Here is an 8,893-nt window from a genome sequence, read left to right on the forward strand (position 1 = left end):
ATCAATGGCTTTTCTGTATGCCAACAATGAGAAAAGCATGGCTGAAATCAAGAAAGCAACTCCATTCATAACAAACAATAAAAAATAAAATACCTAGGTATTTTATGAGAGGACCTTTATGATGCAAACTTTAAAAACCTGAAAAAGGAAATAAATATGGAACTTAGAAAGTGGAAAAACCTTCCATGATCCTGGATTTGCAAAATCAACATGGTGAAAATGGCAATATTTCCCTAGGCTATCTACAAATTCAATGTGATGTTTATCAATATTACAAACTCATTCCTCAAGAAAATAGAATAGGCAATCCAAAAATTCATATGGAACAATAAAAGACTCTGAATAGCGTAAAAGATCATTAACAGAAAGAAAAGTGGTGGAAGAATATCAATACCAAATTTCAAACTCTACTACAAAGCCATTGTAATAAAAACAGCTTAGTACTGGCACAAGAACAGACCTCAGGACCAGTGGAATAGAATTGAAAACCCAGAAATGAAGCCACAGAACTATAGACACCTAGTCTTCAATAAGGGAGCTAAAAAACAGAATGGAAGAAAGAGCCTCGTCTGTAAATGGTGCTGACAAAATTGATTAATCACTTTTAGAAAACTAAAGCTAGATCCATATGTATCACCCTGCACAAGAATCAACTCCAAATGAATGAAAGACCTCAGAGCCAAAGCAGACACCCTGAAAACATTGCAGGACAAACTAGGAGATAATCTATGTGTCATTGGCACAGGCTGAAATTTTCTTAATAGAGACCCAGAAGACAACAGATCAAAGAAACGTTGGACAAATGGAATTGCATGAAATTGCAGAGCTTCAGCATGGCAATGGACAGAGTTAGCAAGATCAATAGAAAGCCCATGGATTCGGGGAAGATCTTCATTAGCCATACAACGGACAAGGTTCTCATATCTAAAATATACTTGTAACTCAAAAAATTAAATCCCCCAACAACAAATCCTCAAAGAAACAACTGCCCAATAAGTAAGTAGGCTAAAGACTAAAGAGAAACTTCTCTGAAGAGGAAAGAAGGATAGCCACTAGATACATGAAGAAATGCTCGACCTCCCTAGCCATAAAAGAAATGCAAATCTAAACTATATTGAGATACCACCTTTCCCCAGTTAGAATGGCTATAATGAAGAACTGTAATAACAACAGAAGCTGGACAGGATGTCGGTGGGACTGTAATCTTGTTCAACCACTTTGGAAAGTAGTATGGAGGTTCCTCAAAAGACTACATATAGAGCTCCCCTAGGACACAGCAATCCCACATTTGGGCATTTACCAAATGATCACAAACAAGCCCATACTAAAGCTACCAGCACCACTATGTTTATTGCAGTATTATTTACCATACCCAAGATATGGAACCAACCCAGATGCTCCTCAGTAGATGAATGGATTGATAAAAATGTGGGAACAATGCTTGATAAGAAATGTGCTCATTACCTTGCCCATGTAATTGTAACTCCTCTGTACGGTATTTTACAATAAAAAAAAATGTGGTATATATATACAATGGAATTCTATGCCTCCATCAGAAAAAATGGCATTGCCCATTTGTTAGGAAATGGAAAGCCTTGGAAAATATTATATTAAGTGAAGTAATCCAGGCCCAAAGAAACATAGCTTCCATGGTTTCCCTTATTTTCAATAACTAGTATATGTCGGTGATGAACATAAACTTTCAGACAAGTTGAAGTTAGGTGAAATGAACACAAAGATAAGGACTCAAATGGTTTTTCTTTCTTGCTGTTTTTTCTAGCATATTTACAAGATGATTTCTTTGTTGCTTTTTATGTCCCTCTCCCACGATATAACCTCTATATTCACTGTATTTGATGTTGGTATAATTTGGGGAGGGGAAGGAAAAAACAAATAGGGATACATGTGAACCCATTGCAACAATGACATGTACAAGACATTATGTCGAAAATCGAACTTTACAACTTTGGCCCAGGGGGCGGGAGCAGGGGGGCAGAAAGGGAGATGGGAAGGGATGGGAAGGGGAAACAAGGGAGGAGGCAACAATGCTTGATAAGAAATGTACTCATTAGTTTGTTCATGTAATTGTAAACCCTCTGTATATATTTTCACATTAAAAATCATGAAATAATAAAGTAAAAATCCATGCCAATTTTTTTTGCCTGTCGGGGGCTTGAACACTGGGCCTGGGCACTGTCCCTGAGCCCTTCAGCTCAAGGATAACACTGTACCACTTGAGCAACAGTGCCGTTTCTAGTTTTCAAGAGATATATTGGCAATAAGAGTCTTACAGACTTTTCTGCCCACGCTGGCTTTGAACCACAATCCTCAGATCTCAGACATTTGCGTAGCTAGGATTTCAGGCATGAGTCACCGAAGCCCAGATTCAAGACAAGTTTAAAAAAACAAGCTTATTGAAACTTCGGGATTTTTCTAATAAACAATGTGATTTTTCAGCATTAATTTATAACTATGAGTAATTTTTAGATGTAACTAGGAATTTTTTAATAGAATCAAATATGTTTTACTATTATTCAGTATCTCACAAAACCCCACTGTAATTGACTTTCCCCAAAGGCAATTATTACATACTATATTACTCATTATTATTATTACTCTCTATAATACATATAGTGTGAAGTGAAAATTTTTTGGACCATTTCGTATAAATTAGTAAATGTTACTATAGCACTATAAATTCACAACTGTTAATTTAAGTGAAGGAAAGAAGATTTTTGAGTTAAAATGAAATATAAATGTACAATGTGTCCCAATTGAATAAAAAATTCTGAGTTCATACAGACAAAAATATTTTCTTTCCACTAAAGACTTTGAAATAATACCATTGGAAATAGTGAGACAAGAGGAGGAAGAATTAAAATCATGTCAAACAATGTCTGTTATTCTGTTATCTCCTCCACTATGAAGACCTGCCCACTCCCAGTTGTCAAAAAATTTCAAGTGTCTCGCTTAGAATCTATTTGGAATAATTCTAAATCACTGACTATTTTTGTAATTTCTGTTATATGAACTAAAATATTGACACAAAACAATTGAAATAAAATGCACACATATATTGAAGTCACCACAACTGGAAAAACAATCAAAAAAGTAGAAGTCCCCCAGGAACAAAAACATGTTGTGCCCAGTTTTTTTAAGCAAAAAAACTTGTAATACATGTTACCTTGGAGTAGAGCCATAAAGGTAACTGTGTCTCAGAAATATGGTGCATTAATTTGTAATTAAATTCATCTAGATGAACCTAATGTAGCAAATCCCTTGAATGGATCAAATTGTTTAAAACGAATGTGACTGTATGTGGAGTGAGATCTGCACATATTTAAAAGAATAAAATAACAAAATCCTGACATACTTAACATATTCAGAAAAGCAATGAATAAGTCCAATATTATCCATATTGAGAACCAATTCCTACTGATTTAACAAGAAAAAATATGCAAATAATAGAATCTGAGCAGTGTACATGAGTGTATATAGCTTTAAACTACTCCAAATTACACTTTGTAGAAGACTGAATGTGGGTAATCTAAAGGAGAATATCAACACATGATGTAAATGAAATTAAAAATCCCATGAAAAGAGAGAAGTATTTTCTGGAAAGCAATAGCATAACAAATGGTGGTCAAAATCTTTCTAGTACTGACAAAATTGCATACTTATTTATTTAGATCCAAAAAAAGACCCCAGATACTCAAGCTGATTTGAAACTTTGGCAAAGTAGCAGGATACATCTGTAACATTATTATGGATCTTGACTCTGGCATGGAATTCATTTCCTCTTTGATCTGACAAATGAATAAACGAAAGAACATAACTTCTCCAACTAAATATCAAGACCTAATTAAACATATCACCAGAAAAGTCATTATGTAAGCCGTATTGCAACTGGGGTAAAAGAAAAATCAGTCATAGTGATTCTGTATTTATTGTAAATGTTGATATTTTTCATAAATCATTTCCTTTATTTTGCATTTTTAAAACATTGTGTTACATGATGTATATCTTGGTAACTAATTTTGGATGCCTCCTTAAATTTTGTTCTGAGTATAATGTCTCTCTTCAGTTCCTAACCCATGAAATGATGTTGATTCCAAAAACATTCTAATAACCACTGTTTATAATACACAAAATCTCATAAGCACGACACCAGTAAGCATTCATTAACATTTTGATACCAGGGTCTCATGACTTATGAGGACTATCTGCATGAGTTGCATTGTACCTAGAATCCACAGCATAAATTTAGCCACTGCTAAAAAATGTTTATATCTTTATTTGTCACCCATCAGAGATTAAATCTGAGTATAAAGCCTAAGGAAAATGATAAAGTAAGAATTTAGATTTTCTGGATATAAAGTAAACAAAATGCAGCATAGAGTAACTCATTGGTTTAAAGTCAACCTATTTCACCAAAACAGTCTAATCATTACCTTACAATGTGTATTATTCTCATGAAGGGAATGGGGAATATGAGAAGAGGACTAACCAAGCACTGTCTTCAAATATATATAATTTGGATTTATCTCTATATTTCGCTATAAACATTTCTGATAAAAAACTGTTTGAATAATTGATTTATAATATATCCTAGTTTCATATACCAAATAACATTCAGAAAATGGGATATAACAATTAACTAAAGAAAGTCCTGGTAGAAAAAATGGCACTTCTATACTATGTGACACCCAATTCTGGGGTATTTCATTATGCCTCCATTTAATGAATGTGATTGTTTAAATGTTTCATAAAGTACTAATTAAAATTCATCAGTGTATTATAATCTAATTGTTTCCAATTTTATCCGAGAATCATTTATGAACTTCCCATTCAATCATGACATACATCACATTCCATTGGATTCATATGGATAGGAATGAGTTTCTTAGGATCTCCTGCCATTTGGAGGTGGCAGGATCAGGATTCAAACTGTGGGCTCCAGCTCCCAGCACTTCAACCCGAGGATAGGGAACTCACTGGGCTGTTCAAGAACATCAGCAAGAAAAATGATTAGGCAGGCGCCAGGGCTCTCAGAAGTCCTCCTTGATACTTACAAGGTTGTGATAGGAAGATCATGGTCAAAGTCACCCAAGGCAGAAAAGTCCTTGAGAGCCCTGTCCAACTTCAGGGCTAACAAAGCCAGAAGTATAGCTATATGACTCCAGTGTTAGAGGGCTAGCCTTAAGTAAAGCAGCTCACGGACTGTGCCCAGATCTTGAGTTCAAGGTCCAGGAGTGTCAACAAACAGACATACATAACAATCTGTGCAGCCATCTGCCTAAAGCAGGTCACACTCAGCAGCCTTTATTTACATTTTATTATGAGGCCAATGCAGGAACAGTCACAAACCAGGCTAGGGAAGAGAAGAACAGGTTTCTTAGAAGTAACAAGTATTCAGAAAATTAAAATTGGGGGCATAAAATGGTAGCATACTTGTGTAAAAACTACCATTAAGAAAAAGACGAGGGGGCTGGAAATGTGGATTAGTGAGAGAGTGCTTGTCTAGCATGCAGGAAGCCCTGGGTTTGATTCCTCAGTAGCACATTCAAGAAAAAGCCAGAATTGGTCTTGGATGTCAGGAGGAAAGAAGGGAACACTCCCCAGTCATGAGGCATTCTGCCGTGTGCCAGGACACCAACATGGTCTTCACACAACCACAGAGTAGGAACACTGTCTCCCACTTCTCATGCAGCCGAGGGCCCCAGAGTCAAGAGGGCAGAACCAGGTTCTAACTCAGGTGCTTGGAGCCAGAAGAGAGAGGGCCCTGCCTCTCCTTGGACTGGGGATTTGCATTAAGGATGTGGAGAATGAAGGAAGGAGAATGGACTGTCAGAGGTAGAAGAAGGGCCTTCAAATCTGACAGATGGAGAGTCAAAAACCCACTCCCTAAGACCAAAGAGCAAGGCTCTCTATTGTTAACCTAAAGATAGCCTGAGGTTCCCTTCACCTGAGGGAGGAAGTTTAGTCATTGTTTGAAGAGGCTGAGAAAAGCCTGACCCTGGTGTAACTCTGACAAATTTTGCAGGTTTCCCCTCATTGCTGTCCCTGTCTGGAATGAAGTGGTTTTGCAGCTCACTTCCCTTTTGAGTGTGTACATTCTGCCTCCTAATCCTGTAGGCCTAGGTCTCTTTGCCTAGAGGCTTTTGAAACTGTTTTATGCCTTCAAATGTTGTTACACTGGAGTTCTTCCTGCTAACAGGACTAGGGCTTGGAAGCTGAGAACTTCATTTGAACCCAGGATTGTTCAATGATGTTTATTTCCTGCATTTATAACTCAAGAACTCTAAGAAAATTTAGAGTGCAAGCAACTTCTCATTACCAAGGGAGACACAGGAAGCTCTTGAACATCTGACCTTTCAGTAGTAGAAGTCAGAGTGTCATACACTTTCCAACCCTGGCTGGCTTCATCCTGTGATCCTCAGACTTCAGGCTCCTAAGCTAGGGTGATGGGCATGAGCTACTGGTGCTCTCCTAGGTTCAGAACTGTAATAACTTTTGCATTACAAGTCAACTGCTTATCACAAAGGGCTTGGGCAGCATATTAGGCCTTTCTACATTGGACCTCTCAGAACCATAGAACACAAGGTTATAATGCTAGAGTCTGAGAGGCTGTGCATATGGATGGGCTACACTTGAACCTTGAGCTCTAACTCCAATTCTGGTATACGTGCACAATCATTTTTCCAAAGAATGTTCTAATTAACAAAAAGGAAAAGTACTTTGCTTAACCCTCACTTTTTTTCCAGTTTTATGTCTCAAACTCAAGCCTGAGCACTGTCCGTGAGCCCTTCAGCTCAAGGCAAACACTCTACCACTTGACCCACAGCACCACATGTGGTCTTTTTGTAGTTCATTGGAGATAAGAGTCTAACCGGTTTGCCATGCCTAAGCTGTCTTTGAACTGTGGTTTTCAGATCTCAGCCTCTTGAGAAGCTAAGGTTCCTGTTGTGAGCCACAGGCATCTAGCCTCTTGTTTTTGCCAGACTTGGGGCTTGAACTAAGGGCCTGGGTACTGTCTCTGAGCTCCTTTTTCTCAAGCGCTGTACCACTTGAGCCACTCCACAGCTTCCAGCTTTTTCTGAGTATGTGGCATTGAGGATTCAAACCTTACCATTCATGCATGCTGAGCCAGCTCTCTACCACTAAGCCACATTTCTAGCCCCACCCTTACAAATTTATTCCTCAACTTGACTATCCCCAAGAAAAGGCTTCTGAGTATAAATCATCTAAAAATTTCCTATAGGAAGGTTCTAAAGATAAAGAAGACAAAGTTCATACTTGGAAGAGACTCTAAACATGTGAAGACTGTGACAAATGCTTCCATTTAATTATGTATCATGTTTTAACACTTAATAAAATATTAATGAAAAACCAGTCAAGGTCTTAAATTATTGTGTATAAATTTATAATAGATATACAACATGTACTAAATATTATGTTATAATAATACTAAATACAATAAACAATAAGTAAATGAAAAGTAAAAAATAAAATACAAAATCAATAATAAAAATTATAATATGTTATAAACATACATATGTAAATATATATCATATATTACACATATGTAGAAATAGTTTTTCCATTGCAGGGCCTTCATTCAGACGCTGGGAACTCTAGCCTGAATTTGTTTTCCTCAACGACAGTGAACTTTGCCTTCACCCATGGTGCAAAATAGTTACCTGGATGGTGAGATCAAATACCAGCAATGATGGAAATACTGCCCCCAGTTCCAAGACAGTGACTTAATTTTTTAAATGGAAGCAGTTATGTTTATTCAGTTACATACTGAACATTTTTTAAAAACTCAGTGTAGAATTTTGGACATCGATTCAGACACCTTGCTCTTACCCCAAAAATGCTTGTCTGCGCACTACTTTTTTTCATTTTTTATTGAAAAATGTTGTACAGATGGGTTACATTTAAATGAGCATGGTAATGAGTACATTTCCTATTGAGCATTGTTGCCTCCTCCTTTGTTTTCCCCCTACCATTCCTTCCCTCCCATCTCTACAACTACTCCCTCTGCCGAGCTCAGTGACTTAATTTTTATTTTTGGATTTGCACTAGGTTTGAACTCAAGTAGTGGCAAATCTTCACTTTCCCTCACATTGCTACGTACCTACCAAGACCCTAAGTTCAAATCCCAGGTTAGGAAAGAAAACTGGTAGAAATTCAAAACAAGGACTTTATTTCTTTTTTAATTTAGATAAATAATTAATGTTTTTATTTATTATTTATTTTGCCAACACGGGGCTTGAACTCAGGTCATGGCAACTCTGCCTCAGCTTCAATCGGCCTAGAGTGGGGCACCGATGGACCTGTAGTCAATCCAGGGATCCTAGGCCCAGAGGGCTTTCAGGAAGAAAAAAGAAAAAAAAAAACGTAGTATAGCACAAAAAGTGGCAAGCTTCAGAGTGCTGAGGGTTTTACATTTTTTTCTTTGCACAGTGACCATCCTGGGTCTGAATAACATGGCTGAAAAGTGGACCTGAACTGCCATACCTGAAGGCTGGCTTGCTATCAGGGAATCCATAAGCCAACCTGTGAACATAGGCCCCGAGTTCAAATCCCAGAACTGACACCTACCAGTGGCAAGAGATCACAAAAGATTCGTTCCTATGCATAGGAATACCAATTGAAAGAGTAGTTCATTCTTCAGTATAGTATAAAATTGGATGCAATAATCCTAGGACGCTGATGGAACTTAATTAATAGGTTATTATGCATGAAAGGAATAATATTCCTTCAATGGCGATATAATAAATGCTTAAGAGTTGGTAGGAATGTAGTAGGTGCCATTCAATCATAGATAGACGGCTCTGATGCTCCTTACTAATATATATTTATTTGTATACCACACTCTGCCTATACA

Source organism: Dipodomys merriami, unplaced genomic scaffold (assembly GCF_024711535.1).
Source record: "Dipodomys merriami isolate MVZ:Mamm:240054 unplaced genomic scaffold, mDipMer1.0.p SCAF_472, whole genome shotgun sequence".
Taxonomy (NCBI): Eukaryota; Metazoa; Chordata; class Mammalia; order Rodentia; family Heteromyidae; genus Dipodomys; species Dipodomys merriami.